This window comes from Amblyomma mixtum, chromosome 1, assembly GCF_055824585.1.
Source record: "Amblyomma mixtum isolate Tamu chromosome 1, ASM5582458v1, whole genome shotgun sequence".
Lineage (NCBI taxonomy): Eukaryota > Metazoa > Arthropoda > Arachnida > Ixodida > Ixodidae > Amblyomma > Amblyomma mixtum.
Window position 1 is genome coordinate 212,222,499 of NC_143012.1, and position 17,242 is coordinate 212,239,740.

Here is a 17,242-nt window from a genome sequence, read left to right on the forward strand (position 1 = left end):
GCATCCTGCCAGCTCAGCGCAAGCGCTCAGCTACAAATGCATCAAAATATAACATAAAGGATATATAAAATCATCACAATGATATGACATATATTTGCGATTTTCCCATCTTCGGTTTCTGCCAACGTTAGACACCAGTAAAGTTCCTAACGGTCGAACGGTTGTTATTTGAAGGTTAAGAGCACGTGAGATGTCACGTAAGTGCAAGACGATGACCTATAGTCAGCGCAACAGCCTTGAGGAGGACTACGTACATTCGCATTACCGGAAAGTGTTTTGGGAGAATTTGCTTCCTGCACGCAACAGGTCGCCATAAAATACTTGTTCTGCCGTCTGGACTCTCCCGACATCTTTATACTTTTACGTTCTTGTGCGGCGTTCACAGCGCCATATGGACCCTCTTTAATAATGTACATGGTGCCTCGAAGCAATTTTCTGCAATTGTCCTTTTACTGCAGCTCGAGAAACATTCCTCCAGATTCTTATAGATTTTTAGCTTATTCTGAACAGCACTACGGGTGTTGTGTTGGGCTTCTGAAATGAGCAGAGCATTTCCATGGCGCATCTCATTGCTGCTCATGTATCTCATGGTTAACCGGTGTTTACAGCAAATGTAGACAATCGGTATTTTGCGCCTCAGTGGCTCAGTTGTATACGATCCTAATTAGTAGTTGTGATTAGCCGGCTCTGTGTACAGAAAAAGAAAGCAGCGAAAATCCGCGGTTTACAGTTTTATCTTGAAAATAACTATGATAGCTGTAACGATTCTGGGTTCACAAAGTTATACTCAGCTTGACTGACACACAATAAAATATTTGGAGAGAGCCATTTTCAGAGCTTTTATCGAATGGATTATATTCTAGCTATCAAGTATTCTTTTGCGACTGCGAATTAAACCATTCAAACTCGATCCAGTTTTCCAGTCTTAATAGGTCACGAGGTATTGATAGATTTATTCCATGGGCTTGCTCACTTTACCGGGAAGCTACGTATACAGAAGGCGCCAGCAGCTCCACCTTGACTTTGGTGTTAGGGACTGAGGAGCTAGTCACAATCTCTGTTCATGCTTGTGATTCTTCATTTCGCTGCGGTTAGCTTTGAGTGTGCCAGAGAAGCGCTCGTGTGGTCCTATCACAGCTGCCAAGGGTAGTGCGTAGACGCTGGCTTCTTATAGAGCTCTACAGTTGAAAGAAAAACACCCTCTACATATGTAACTCGTAAAGTGAGTGTTCATTAAAAATATTTCACCGCAGTATGTTTAAATTTGCTTTAAATTGTATGCATCTGGAAAACTAACGCCTTTATTAAGGTGCAAACATTTATTCAATCGTCTCTCGACTGTCACATGTCGCGCTTCATCATGGGGGCTCCATCATGCTGCATCATGGGGAACTGGAGGTAGCAGCGCGAGTTCTATCTATATGTCTGCGCGGATTCCCACGCAGCAGAGGAGAGGCGCTCCTACAGTCCTTCTGAACGTATTTCAGAGCACTATAGCCCTACTGGTTCCGGGCAGCGAAGCAAAGTGGAGTGTGCGGAGTGGATCGTGTCAGATTTGGAGACTGCCATCGTATCAATCACATTCAAATTAGACTGGACATCGATTTTGGTCCTAATCGATAGAGGTCAAATTTCGAGGGGAGGGGTGGGCCAAATTTGGGAGATAGGGTGGGCAACATTTTGGAAACGACCGGCGTCTAATCCAGCTGGAAGCGCCATCGCATTGGCCGTAGTCAAAGCATGCTTCGGCATCTGACACACAGCTGTTGCTATAAAATCATCATATACGAAGGTCACTTTAGTGTCTTGTACACTCACCAGACTGAAACTCGTGTTTTGCATAGAGTAGAGCTATCGTTCTAAAATTATACAAGTGCACAAAAAATAAAGCACACTGGTTCTGTCTACGCATCTGTCTACACATTATTTTAAAGTGAACACAAATAAGTTTATTTAACTAGGCATTTTTAAAGTCTCAATATTGTCTAGAGCAGGCGTCATTGCGCCCGGTCACCGCTCATAATTGAAGGTGTCCGCTTTTAGGCTGGAGTCGATCTTTGAGTGACAGAAACGGATGGCCATTCTACAGCAGGGAGCCTTTTGTGGGCTGCTGCCATGCAGATCGTGGCAGTAGAATACTTCCGACTACGACGTAGTACAAAGGTCGCGCTGTCGCTTTGTCACCAAGATATCGCTTTCATGGCAGGGTCATCGCATTGGCGCCTCTTCGCGGTGCAGTTCTTTGCCGACCCAATTTTGTATATACACAAGCCTGAACATTACCGGTAATCATTCCAGCGTATACTCTCTACAGACTTACACAGCGCCATTTGCAACTGAACCTCCGAAACGAGGTCGTACAGGCTAGTGTCTCGAGGAAATGGACTCTGTTTACATGCCAAAACTGGATTCTAGCGTGACAACAAATTTCCTTCGTGCAAACGAGCGGCTCGGCCATTAGGGTCTGAGAAGCACATAGCGAATGGCGCTTCATAAGTTATTCACTTAACGGCCACAGCATCAGGTGACCGGTCTGCTAGAGTTTAAAATCGTTTGCGCTGTTTGCTCAGGAGGACAGTTAAACTTTTCTTCGCGCTTTGAGAACAAAAATGGTATTAGTTTTGGCGAGTAACATATACGTCGACACTACAATGCTACGATGGCGCTATATTTTCGTGCGCTATTGAAAACAGAGAACAAACCTCGCTCCTTGACTGCGAGTGTGCGATAGTGTGCTCTTTCTGCCAAAAACTTGCAAGATGACATCGAACAATCTTTTGAGTTTACAGCCACTTTTGCAAATAGCTTATGGAGGAAATTATGCTAATGTACAAAGTGTAAATAATAGTCAAATTCTAATTGAAGAGTACTTCTCTACCAGCTCCACTTAGTGCTGTGGATGAGATGCAATTGAAACCAAACTAATTTTGTACATAGTTGGCTTACTTAAAGTAATTGCATTTTAAGCATCTTTTCATAGCAAAAAAAGAGCCCGATGTATTTAGCCCTTTGTGCAGCAGCGGAACACATGTGTCTCACTTTTTCAAAAACCAGCAAAAGCGAAACAACGCCCCTAGGTGTTGTCTCGTTTGGAGTACTACCTATTGAACGAGCCGCCGCGGCGGTTGAATTTCTTTGGAGAAGAAATTCTAGAGGCCGGTGTACTGTGCGATGTGCACGTTAAAGAACCCCAGGTGGTCGAAATTTCCGGAGCCCTCCACTACGGCGTCTCTCATAGCCTTAATCGCTTTGGGACGTTAAACCCCATAAACCAACAAATCAACCAGTGTGTTTTTATATTTTGCTAATAGGCCCCCTCGGTGATCTCTACGTGTTTTCAAGCATCAGTGTATAGCTGAAAAACTGTCCAGTTTTTGAAACCTTTTCCTCCAGTCAACGCCGTCGTAACATTTCTTGAAGAATTTTCAATTCTAATATAGGCTGCGTGTCACGTTCATTCCTTATAGAAGTGGCCTATAGAGAGTCTATAGACTTCTTATTGACTCTATTAACTTTCTATAGATAATTCTTTTTGTTTATTTGTAGTCTATAAAATGTCTATAGACAAAAATCTACTAAAAGTGTATGGCCATACATCTAAGGATTGTCTATAGACGGTCTATGTCATTTGTGTTGCCTATAGACTCTTCTCTACGATTTGTCTATAGACAGTCTGTAGACTTTTTAGACAAAAGTCTATGACACTCTATAGACTGTTCAAAACTTTTCTTGTAAGGGAAAAGATTGAGGTAAGTTGGCGTACCAAACGAGGTGATCTACAAAGTTAATATTGCGTAGGCGTGCATCTTTTTTTTCTGCAAGACTAGCAGTCGAAATGAGTTTAAACTGATGTTACTCTGTTCACCATCAGTGTTCATGGAGATAAGCACACAGTATGAGCGTTATAAAGGATTTAACCCAATAACGATAACGTCGGCATGCATTTGATAGATAGAATGGGACAGCGTTTGCGCCACCTACCTTAATTCGGCACTCAAGGATAACCTAATGCCTGTCTTTGAGTTCAGTTACTACCAAACACCAATGAATTCTGCTCCCACCTAACACCAACGTTCCAAAAAAGGAACATGTCCATAAAAGTCGAGGTCAGGGAAAGGAAATCCCCAGATAATTGTCATTACTTTTTTTGCGTTTTAACGGTTTAAACAGTGTTTTTAGCAAGAATCACCGCAAATAAGACCACGAAGCAGGAAATACTGAAATTTATTCGTGCAGAAAGAATGCGCCTGCATGCTACGAAATTTTGCACACGGATCGGAAAGAAAATGATTATCTACCACAAAGGTTTAAATGTGCAACGCAGGAGCGCCAAAAAAACCAGTACTATCAGCTTCAATGTGGCAGTGTAATACGCTAAAGCGCAATGTAAACATAAGTTATCGCGAATGCGGTGCTACGGAAACTTTGACCGTGACGTTTCGGTGGCATTTGTAGCTCGGAGGGTAGAACTAAGAGCTGCAGAATACGAAAGCTCCTATCAGGTCCGGACATCACCGGGACCCTTTCCGGTAATGTAACGGTAAACATTCAGGCAGCCTTTCTTTTCGCATAACGCTGGAACTTGGACGCCTAAACTTTAAGATTCTTAATCGCACCGAGATAAAATGTGCAGTGCCAAGCAGTTGCCTATGTATGATTAGGGAATTCAGTAGGGGAACACTATCGAAAAGGGGGCAGAAGAAAAGCGGAGCGCCAGGACGCATAAGCAGGGCCATAACCCGAGGGGCGTTAGAGTCCCTCGCAAGCGCACTGGCGGTCCAGTGTACGCTCTAATCTAATCTTGTACGCAACCCAGACTATCCCGGGAGAACACTCCTCACATACTTTCTGGGTACAGCGCGTAACGTGTTTTTTTCACAACACGTGGTTGGCCCTACAGCCGAGCAGCCCCCGGCATTTTTCGTTAATGTGCGTCGCACACTGACGTCGTTGACTGCCAGCGTGCCCGATCTGGATGTTGATGAAACCCCGCCCTCCAGGATGTGTGAAGCACTAACGGTCGCTGCGCTGACCCGCGAACAACTCCAGAAAACGAGACGGGCACGCTGGCGCCAACTGACCTCAGCTACGCTTCCTGCAGATGTCAGGGACTTCGGCTGGCTGCGAGGCTGGCGGGTCCTGCCCACAAGAGACCGCCTTGCGGCGTGGGGCGTGGCGCCCTCCGCCCGATGCCCGCAGTGCGGTCTGCTTGAATCTTTGCAGCACGCAATGTTTGAGTGTGTAGTTGCGCGCACCTTTTGGACATTAGTGTCACGCATGTTTTTAACCCGCCTGGAAGCGCGCACTAGTTCTCCCGAAGTGTTTCAAAATATGCTCTTGTGTGTCGGCATGTTCGTTTTGTGGCGGCAGCGTGGAGTGGCATCCTTAAATGGGCGTCGGCAAAGAACAATGTTCCCAATGTTGCAGCGCCTGCGCACGCGCCTCTTTGAACAAGCATGCATGGACGCTCTGTCAATGAGCGAGGCTGACTTCTTGCGCAAATGGTCGACATACTTTATCGTCCTGCGCGGCGGTCGAGTATCGGCATTTTTACTGCATTACTGACGTGCTCAGTGCTGCGTCACTGAGCATGTGCTTGACTGATCACAGCATTAAGTTCATCTGTTTTGTTTTGTATTTTCTATGTTAAAACAGAAAAAATAAACTTCTCTTTCTATACGCTCTAATCGATAATGCCCCCTATTCTAAAACTCCCAATTAATGAGACAGCCGAAAATCAAGCCCCACCCCCGTCTTCTAAAAACTTTATGCGTTCATAAATTTCGCTTGATTGGAGCTCCCCGGAAAGTTTGCAGGCATAATTGTAATTACACCGCTGGTATGCCCCGGACATGCTCTCTGCTTCTACTGATGTGTTTTATGCGTTTTATGTTTATTGTGTGTGCTCAATTTTGTGGCGTGAGCCTTATTCTGCACAACGGTGCGCGGATTTTGATCAGAAATGAAATACTCCTGCCGAATTACAGTGGAGCGAGCATCGCGCGAGGGCGAGAAAAAGGGAGGACTTTATTCGCAGCTTCCTTCCCGGCGACTAGATGAAAAAGAGGGGACCATTTTCTTAAACAGCGCAAAGCGCTTCTTGCGTTTTGTCGCGGCAACAAGCAAGGTTTGAAGCTTTGCTAGTTTTCGCTTTTGGTGTTGTAGAGGCATCGGGCGGCAGAATGTAAGCTTAAGTGTGAGAAGGAAAACGGTAGGCAGAAAGCGTACTTCTAGTTATATACAATATTTTGGAGAAAAAAAAGCATGATTACAAAAGGTAAGCATTTGGTTTTCACTATGTTTTTATGATCTCTTCCCTAAAGCACACCTACATTTCAGTACAGGCAGAGTGAAGCTGTGCGAGCCTAAACGCGTCTTGGGGGCTGAAGCAAACAATGCGAGGTCTGCAACAGGACATTCGTGCGGTGTTTTCAATGCGCTGAGGTTTTCACCTTCGAAGTTCTTTCTTTTTTAGTTTGTTTACGACTTTCACAGCCCTGACCATGGCAGTCAAACGAGACCACATATACGGCACCCCATATCGTGGCGAAGTTTTGAAATTTATCCAAGATGCATTTGTGATTCGAGCTTCATGAACGGTTAGGCCATTGGTTTTGATGAGCAAAACATTTTTCTTTTACTATGCGGAAATTTTGTTAAATAATATCTTCAGGAAGCTGTTACTGGTGCTCACTCAAAGCTTTATTGGACCTCTAATGGGCATTGCCACACACAAGGTATTTCAGCATGTCTCTAGAGGCACAACGTCTGTGCTTTCAGTCTATGTTTTATTTCTCTACTAACTAATCAAAGGTTCGTTTTGTTATCAGCAATGTTGCCTACTGTTTGTGAGACTAAAGTAAAAGGTTTCCCTGTCATTTCCACATGGCAAACGGCACCAAATACTCAACGATATGACACAGCTGACACTGGTACGCATGAACACAATAAAAACTATTCCCGTCGAGTAGAGTCCGCTTTCATCCTATGACATCGGGCGCATAATGCAGCTCGCAGTGAAACTAACGGCTCGTTTTTAGTAACCGCAGTGTAGTGTGTTAATGCCTCTAAACCATTGCTTCTTCAAAGACAACCGCTTTCTTTTCTTCGGTGTAAACACATTTCCTGAATTTTTCAAAACCACCGCTACCTTGACAACGGAATGGCATCCCAAGTCCAATTAGGGAAACCACTGCAGTCGATTTGATTTGTTGGACAGAGGGACGAACGATATACGAAGATTTCTATCCCTAGCTGCAGCTCCTGCGGCATCACCTGGTACTGCTAGTGCAAAAATAATGCTCACATTATAACAAGACATACAATAAGAGACTGCTGTCCAACAACTCCTGATTTATTTTTGTTCGCTAATTTTTTATTGTGTTTTTCGAGCAGATCGCCCTTCTCAGAGTAGATGCAATTATGTGCCACAGCACGCAGTCGTCGGGAGATCGTTGACCGGAATACAAGGCAATCGAGAGGGGACTGTATAAGCCGTGCGGAATCACAGCGTTCAAGGATATGAGACACACAAAAAAAAATATTCCGTCATGGTCTTACACGAGAGAAAGAATTTTTGACCCCGGATGGAAGGTAAGCAATGAGTATTCTCTCCCCAAAGACGCGTGAAGAGGAAAGAAAGAAAATGAAAAACTGTGGAACACGGCACGTGGGCCAAAATTAATGTGAAGTTTTCGAACCCGCGTCTTTCCCGCGGATCGAACCCGCGGATCGAACCCGCGGATCGAACCCGCGTCTTTCGGGTCAGCGCTTTCGTTTTCGCTGGTGTCCGCAGCACCACCTGCCATCTATTTCGGCTGGCAGGCAGGAAAGTGGATAGAGGAAAATCCCCTACTCCACTTTTAAGGAAAAGGAAGGAGAGGAAAAGTGGAAAATGGAAGAGAGATAGGTTGGGAGGCAAAGAGTATATAGCCTAGTGTCTTGGGTGTCCGCCATGGCTGCTGGATGTGGATGACTCGAAAGCCACCGCCACACAGCGGCGGGTGCAAGATTCCGCCGGCCCGGCGCCCAGAGTTCTTAAGAGTGTCTGCATTAAAGACTTCGCGAACCCCGCTGCGCTATTTCGAGGCCATTCCCAGATTAGAACACACCAGCTTGCAAAGGTGGTTCCTTTTACCGTGTCCACACGAGCGTTCAAGTTCATGCGCTATAACCAGAGGGCCCACACAGACGGAAAGGTTTGTTCTCACTGCTATAAGCAGTCTTTCGAAAGAAATTCAATTTAGAGTACCACTGCAGTTGGGCTAATCCGGATTCACCTCCGTTTTTATGACATTGCGAGGAAAAATATAACGTGTCTGACAAATATAGGTGCGAGAGCACTCGAACGCTCACCAACACAAACCAAGAATCTTGCAACCGAACGTGCAGGTGCTCCATAGACTTAAGACGAATGACGGAAAGCTTGGACTGCCGCCAGCGCCGCGAAACGACAGTCATCGGGAACGAGCTATGTGCACGGCAGCTGACGATAGCTGGTGCTCGGCTAGCTTTGACTGTTTTCGGCACGTGCCCGATCGCCGTGCACGCAGCGCGCTCGTTACGTGGGCGTTTCTCTGCGTTTTGCTCTCCGATCCGGCCTCGTAAGTCCGGACAATGCTTTGCAGTCTTCTTATGGCGGGAACCCGAAATTGCGCGCTAAACCGCCTCAGCTCGCCCGCCTTGCGAGTTTAGTCCCAAGGCTGCCGATCTAACAAAATAAATGTTTTGAGCAGCGCGGTGCCCTTCCAAGTTCGTCCATGTATGCTGAAATGGCTGGCAGCGCACAGCCCTGCTCACAACATTTGTTTCGTTAGATCGGCAGCCTTGGGACGAAACTCGCAAGGCGGGAGAGCTGAGGCGGTTTAGCGCGCAATTTCGGGTTCCCGCGATAAGAAAACTGCAACGCGTTCCGCAGGCTTACAGGGACGCATTCGCGAGAAAAATGCGGAGAAATGCCCCGTAACGAGTGCGATTTCTACGCGGCAATCGGGCACAGGCAAACATGCAGTCAAAGCGAGCTGCGCACCAGCCATCGTCAACCGCCGTAAATATAACGAGAGCATTATCTCGCTTCCGATGGCTATGGCTATTGCTTCGCGGCGCTGGCGATTTCCGTCGATCGTGTTGTCTGTGGGCGCCCGAACGGTAAGTGCAGGCACTGTACTGTGTCGTTTCTTAGAAATGTGAATTACTACCCAAGCTTACCCGACTTGCTCAGGTAAGCTCGGGTGTTAACATGGTGAGTTCAGCTCGGGTGAGTTCAGAGAGTAGCGTTAGACGTGCGAGCTAAGGGAAAGCAATTTGCGTCGCACAATCCAAAGCGGTGGCTGTGACAGAAACAGCTACCTGCCAGTGCAGCGGCGCATCTCTCAATCGCTGCGCCACTGCGCTGGTTGGTATGAGGACTCTCCGTCATCTATGAATGTTAATTAGAGAATGACCAATTCTGCATATATGGGCATTAACCCACTAAAGATATCGTGTCTTACCCTTAAGACGGAGGTTAAGAGCCCCTTAAATTGAAGAGTGAAAACTTGCTTTCTCATGTCTGCTTGGTCATGTCTACGAATTTTGCGTTGCTGCCACACCAAAGTTAACGCTCAAACACCCGCGTTATACGCTATATAGTAACAGTCCTGTGATTTTTGTAGTGCGCTTGTACTTATAGTGGTCATTCCCCGCATTTAGCCGTTGCGTGTTTGTCTACTTGTTTGAAGCAGGTTTTGTGGCAGGCTGCTCACCTGTCCACTGTGTCAGGTAGCAGCTCAATTAAACATGAGAGGCTGTTCGGGAAGGGCAACCTGAATCGCGACCCAAGCCGCCCAAGTCCTACTGATGGTAGCACCTGCCATAGAAAGGCAGTGGCACATAACTTGACCTCTGTATCACTGAGCCAGGAGTAGTAGGAAGACTCCCAGGGGTCTATTAATGTAGAGAATGTCGAAATCCGCATATAAAGGGTCTCCTAGCTAAGTTGGACCAAGATTTATAAAAAAAAACTAAGCGTTCTTCACAACCGAAACCGGGTGGATGCTGTTAGAGTTTATCTTAAGTTACAGTACCATTTTTCGCTGGTCCTATTTGAATAATTAGTCGAGATAAATATATTAACTTTTTAAATATTTCTTGAAACGTTCAAGCGTGAATAGGAAAGTAGTTGAGCTCCACAAATATTGTACAACCCAGGCACTTCAAACGAGATAGACTTAGCGTTGCGTTTTTGTGCGGGAAAAACGAAAGCCCGCGGAGTTTAAAAAATACCACGTGACAGCGCGCTCAGCGCTGTCACGTGGTATTTACAGGTATTACAGCGCTCTCATTCGTGCTTTGTAAAAGCGTCAGTCGCTTCGCGCCTTTCGTGCTGCCCAAGACAGGGCTTCACGTTGTGCTTGGTTCCAAGATAAGCGCCAGTGGATTCGGGCGGAAATCGAAAGAAAGCGCGGCTCTTGTTTTTCAGTGTAATTCACACGACGTTATCAGGCTTGTTATATGCGTCTTTGCTTGTTAGGATCTTGCTCCCAAATTCGAACTCATGAGATTGTCATCGTGCCTCGGCATGCATTCTACTAACGTGAGAGCGGGATTATCGCCCCAGAAACGGGAGCATATCTTCCGGCAAGTCGAATGTGACTTTTGGCGTCCTTACCGGAAAGGACGCTTTGCCATGGTTTTGCATTGAAGGGCGGTTAGCGTAGCCAATGGGATTCGCTCTTGTCAAAAAAGATGCCGGTGGAGGCAAAAAAAAACTGAATTTCTGCGATCGCTCCTGTGAGGCTTCAAAAGTACTGCTACTGGTAGATGAAGCAAGCTAATATTGAATCTGTTAATTCAATATTGATCGAGTCAACGACGGACATTCCTTATGGAAATTTAGAGCTGTGTGCCGACGAGAAATTCCCCCTCACACATTTTCCCGTCGGCACTCAGCTCTAAATTCCCATAAGGAATGTCCGTCGTTGGCTCGATCGGCCCTGCCATTATCGGACACTTGCGGATGAACGAGTGATAGCTTGCTCAATTTGAGGCGAAATTTCCCCAGAATTTCTGACTTGCTCTGTTCCGACATAAAAGGTTTTAAACACGCAGTCTTTGAGAATATGAGCACAATAAGAGCATACTTGTTTTGCCTTAGCCACATGCACAATCGAATAAGTGTTCCGACTATTGCACGTCTGCAATCTGTCAGCTCTGGCGAAACGCGATGGCTCTGCGTAATTAAAATGGTATCAGAAACACATCACCTCTATGACCCATGTTAAAATAATTTTCAATGATTTTAGAAAACACCTGTACTTCTACAGTTGTGGGAATGAGTCTAAAACTCTGTTCTCTCATGGCGGGAGAAGTATTAGCCTTTTTGTACTCAATTCTACCTTGTTTGCCATGTAAATGAGGTTGCTTTTGCGGCTGCTGGTGACTGGCACTACATGGTATACCCGGGAGCCGAGGTGCCAACTAAGATGCAAAACATTTGTAATGCGCTAAGCTATGCAAGAGGGCCGAATAGGGGCCGCTTCTTTTTGTGTCGTTTCTGCACGCTCAGTGAAGCGCTATTCACAACAGAGCTTTGCGCCACTGTCCACTATGTTACTGAAAAAGGAAAGGTCTCTAGTTGTCTGCGGGGCAAAGTCATGGCCGTCATGCTTGGTCCAATGCACACAGAACTCCGGCCGTTGAAGCAGGAAGCTGAATATTTTGATCGGAATGGAGCGTGCAAACTTCTTCAGGGTACTTTTGCAGAAGCACCTAAACAGGGCTGGTGGTCGTTTACTAATTATGAATCAGATCGCTGCAGTAATTATCTTCGCGAGACGGCGGGCAGGATTGCGGCCGCGTGTCCGTAGCCAAGAATTGCGGGAGCACGAGTTTCCCGTGCAATAAGCGTCCGCATTTTCAACAATGGTTATTTTAAATGTGCGTAATATTCAGGTTATATAGAGAAAAGAACTGTCTCACTTAGGCGTTAGTAAGGCATAAGCTGACGGCAAATCTGTCAAATGTAGAATGAGCTCTACAACGGTAAGTAATGAAAAAAGTCAATTTTATTTCTTACTGTAATTATCACATAAAGGGTGTTTCACGTAACTTGAACTAAGGATTGAAAAAAAGCGCTAAACCACAGCCCGCTAAAACCAACAATACCTTAGCCTGCCATCATGTGGCGCTCCTCAAAATATCTTTATTGCGCTAAATTAGTTAATTAACTAAGATTAATTATGCAAATTTCGAAATATTCATTTTAGTGCCAAGATTGTTACTTTAGGTTGTAGAGCAGGTTTATAAACAATCCAGTTTAATGTAGCATCGTATCTCCTACGAGGTGCTTTTTTCCGGCATCTATAGAAAGCCCGCGAAGTATGAAAAAATAACACATGACTACGCTCGTGCCCTACCAAATTGCAGCGCTCTCAACGGCGCTTCGAGCACACGAGCTTGCCCGCTGATCGTTGCGAAGTGAACGGCCGCCGCGCCGCTGCGGAAAGTGCTGACGCGCTGTCAAGCCGCTGCTAAGAGCGGCGGCCGTTCACTTCGCCACGGTCAGCGGGCACGCTCCGTTTCGTTTCGTTCAGTTCCGTTTCGCTCAGTTCCGTACGGTTGGTTTCAGCGGGCTGCGGTTTACCACTTTTTTAAAATCTTTGGTTCAAGTTGCGTGAAACACCTTGTATACACATGCATTTAGGAGAGAAAAAAAAATTCAGGGGGCACTTTGGTCTCTGAAGTGCTGCAAGGCGAAAGCGTTTCCTGGCGCACTGTTTGTTATTGTTCACTTTTTATTGTTCATATTTTGTTTTTTTATTTTTATTTTGGCTCTTTCTTATATTTATTGTTTTTATTTTTTTTATTTTTTTATCCTGTTTTTATTTTGTGTTTATTTCTTTTATTTTATTTATGAAACCCATGCATTCAGCAGATGCGCCTTTAATCATGCTCGAACCTTGAGCCTTCGTGGCGGAGTGGTAGCGTCTCCGTTTCAAATGCCAAAGCACATGCTTCGATTCCCACCCTCGGCGCAGTTTCTTTTTAAGCAGTGACGCCGAAAGGCGGACAAATCTGCCGACGCGTCTGCTAACGACAGTATGAGGCATTACAGGCTTTCGACTTAATCAAAACATCTTCACAGACTGCATACCGGTATTCAATATGACTACGACTTAATCTATGTGCCTAACACGCAAGGGCACGTTTTATGTCTTGTTTTCTACACGATGAAGAGCATGCATAGCCGCTGCAGCAGAAGACCGTTCATAGATATCGCTCGCCCATTGCTCTATCCCAGACACCCTGTTAACTCTACATCACGGCCTGCACGCAGAAGACACAGTGGTGTCCACATACATAATATATGCTACAGGTATTTTAAGGACTACTTGCGCACTGCCAGCACCCATTGTAACGCTTTGTTGCTACTTTAAATCGCTTCGAACACCGCTTCTGTTCTCACAAGTGAAACCTCAATCGCCGTGTAAAGTACGTGTAAAGTCCCTTACGAAAATCAGTCGCGTACTCTTTTTGTCTGCTTGGCAATTCAACCTAAACACAAATGCCTGGGAAGTTTTTCTGTTACATCGTTCTAACCACAAGGTTTCGCAAACAAAGGACTGACAGCCTTTTGACAGCTGGCTAGAAGAAGAGAGAGAGAGAGACTCTTTAATGAAGAATTACTCAATATTTTCCTACTTGTAAGTGGTTCCTGCAAAAATTTTCCTAGGTGTCCTGAAACACCTTGAAGAACTGACGCAACGAGGAGAGTCTGCTTCCATTCATGCTGTGGCTATGATTTGCTGTCATGAAAATAACGGCAGGAGCACGTCTTGTTGCAAAACAACAGGAAAATGACATTCGAGCGTGACGCTGTAATTCAGATCCGGATAAGTGCGACATGACCTGTAGTAAAAACAAAAAAAAGTTTGTTGCTTTAATCGCCTTCTACGCAAGTACTAGAATTAAAGAAAAAATTACCAGCTTTTCAACAGGCAATGAAAAAGCTATTGTGCTTTGCATCTTCTACGACAAACAATTTCGCCGTTATCTAACAACAAAAGCCCTGTGTGCGTACAATGAATGCAGCGGGTGTTTGCTGATCTACTTAGAAAGGCTATATGTTTATCCGTTCCAATGACTTTATTCGCCACAGGCATGGAGGCATGCTTGTGAGCACTGAGTTGAAAATCCCGGTGCGGGGATCGCGGAACATGTTCATGCGGCCAGATATTTACCAGATATAAAAGCTTTTCAGTATCATCACGCATAGTGAGAGAATTGAATACAAATTTGTGTGATTGATTTTTATTGATTACAGAATTTGTTGCGACATTTATTGCTCTCATTTTGTTTTCGTCTTGTCGCGGAACCTATATGTACGAGCAGCTTTCTTCTACTTCTAATATGTATGTTTTTAAAGTTTAAAAAACAATCTTCAACCTCCCTTATATCCCTGATACTCTGAAGAACTAATATATATTTACCTATATATCCCTTTGATTATTTTATCAGTTCGTCAACATTACAAATATCAAAATTTTAATATCTCCGTGGGCGCAGACGCTGAATACATGTAAAGTATTTTTAGTGTAATTTTTTTTTTATAACGACGTGCCAAAAAATTGAATGCATCAGAAACTCTTCCGTTTATACGTCCGATGATTGGATATGAAGTGCTGAAGAAGGAAAGTAGACGTCTTTCTGAAGATAAGACTTTTATTCTGAAACCGAGCCCTAAGCTTATCATAAACCATTCTGTTCTATGAAACAAAGCTTATTATGCGGATTACTTGTTATCCTTTTTTGTGGCTATTAAACGCTAGCTTGAATGAAGGTGTTCGGGATGGATACAATAGCGGTGCTACGTGTGGTCTACTTTAAGACTATTTCGTTCGCAGTGCCCGGCAAGCGTTCTTCAGCTGATAACTCAAAACTACACCATACTTCCTGGGTTGAATCAAGTATCAGCGACAAAGCATTCGAACCTCAGACAGCATTACGATTGGGATCAACAAATAGTTTTTCTCTCTAACTGGGCATGCAGGAAATTGCATTTCGAAGAATCTTTCCACGCACGAACAGAACAAACCAGCAAGAAAATGCAGAAAGAAATTTGGAACAGGAGATAGGGGAACCCATTCGTAGCAAGGGCTACAAGGATCAAGCAAAGATCCTGGTGTCTACGAATGGGAAGGTAATTTCTTTTAGATAACCCAGGTCTTTTGAGGCGACGGTATTTGCTTCCTTGGGCGCGTTCGACTCCAAAACCAGTAGCTATATAGCGCAAAAAAGCAGGTGACGTTTCGCAAAATTTACTTCAACTTCATTTCCAACTTTTCATTTGGTCTTTCAAGTTGAAATCATCGTGGAGCAAATCAGTTTTTAGATACTTAAATAAATTAGTCGTAAACTTTCTTTCTTTCGCCCGTGAATGTGGCTTCTGTTACAAAAGTGACCCAAGTGATGTCTTTCACTAAGCAATTATTGCAGCAGCAGTACTGGAAAGCCGTTCGGTTAAACTGCCCATTCCTTTCCTCTTTGCTCTGCATAGGCTTTCCAGCTCGCGGCTTCTCAGCCTACCAATATTTCCATCACTGAAATATGCGGTAAGAAATGCGCGAAACTAAATTCCCTGGAACAGATCCCGCGTGAGTTGTAGAACAATCTAACAAAGCACGGCAGCGGTATAATTCGAATTAGTTTTTTTTTCTGCACGGTCACTTTGTTGTACTGCTGGAAATATTGAAAAGAAAGAGACTGCGGACACGACACAAACTATTAGCCAGGGCTTAACTCCGCTTAAACATATGTGTGACGTGCGAAAGCGTTGTGACGTAAATGATGACGCCACACCACAACTGAAAGCTGCGAACATTTGGGGGGTGGCCCAGACCAAATTTTTGGAAATAACCGGGGTAAAATTTGAGGTCGCAATTGTGCCGGGCACGCTCAAAGGAGCCGAAGGCAGTGGCCCCTCAAAAAGGAACAAGACCTACATACTTATTGGTTTGTTCTAGTCGAGCGTTGACTATTGTCACCACTTCGGTCGGAAGGCTATTTCCGACATGGACGGACTTCAACAAGACCATTGCTGCAACGCTCAGTTCTGGGAATATTCTGGGTAAACACAGTGTATGTGGTAATGGCGGTAAATGCTATGTATGCGTTAGATGATTTGATTGCCTCCTTGAGGCGAGCTGCTCTATGACGGGAGGCTAGTGTAGGGAACTGTAATAGAGTATAAGCACTAGGTGTTTGCATGACAAGGTTAGTCAGGTGAGATGAATCGGGTGGTTCGATTTTGAACTCAATTTATTTAGATATATTTTTCAGTTTAGTGTGGCGCGGATACAAAACAAAGCTAGCATATAGAAGTTTGGGCGAATCTTCTTAATGCCAGTGGTTTAACAGACCTGGGTGCTAAAGCGATGTTAGGCCGAATGTTAGATAGGAAACTACTTGGAAAGTTAGTGGTGTGGTTGCCATGACCAGTTAAAACCAGTTCGCTGGAAGTATGCATGCCTGACTGCTGACGGGAATCGACGGACGAAATTGCAGTTAATAACTGCATATATTTGCGGTAAAGTTGTGTCGACAATGAAAGGAAATCAGTGATGTCTTGAAAATAATAAAAAGGCATATTGTCGTGTATTACATCATTACTTCTTAGTTTTTCCAAATTAACGAGAAAACCTGTGTGCTGATTTCGGTGACTACTTTGAACTTGTATTTCTGCTAACGAAGAGCTACCCTAAAGGGCAACTAAAGAGGTTTTAGAATTCGAAGAGTTTGAAAGGGCTGAACGTGTGAAACGTACAGGCAAAGCCCGCTAAATGGTTTTGCGCCGGGATTGGAAAGGGCAGTGCAATCGCCGAATAAAACGGCGTTGGCCTTCAGGCTTTTGTGCAGTGCACAGCGACGGGCAGAGGTCCCGATAATGACATGACTGATGGTGGCGCTACGTTTCCAGGTAATAAACGGTTGTTTCTAGCAATAAAACCAGGGCCATCTAAGGCGAAGCTCATGGCATCGGACGACGCACAACGCATGTAGGCGAAGGCAGTATGCATCTGAAATTTCGGCGACAATGACGTCAGAACGAGCTTCTCTTCACTTCTGTAAAGCTGGGAGGAGAATGTGGAGTTTTAATAGGCGATTGCGCCACGATTTTAAGTGGTAGTGCAAAAATATCTTGCATGCTTTACCTAGAAGCTTCAGAGATTAGAATTCTTGAATAACCTCGAATTCTCAGAAAACC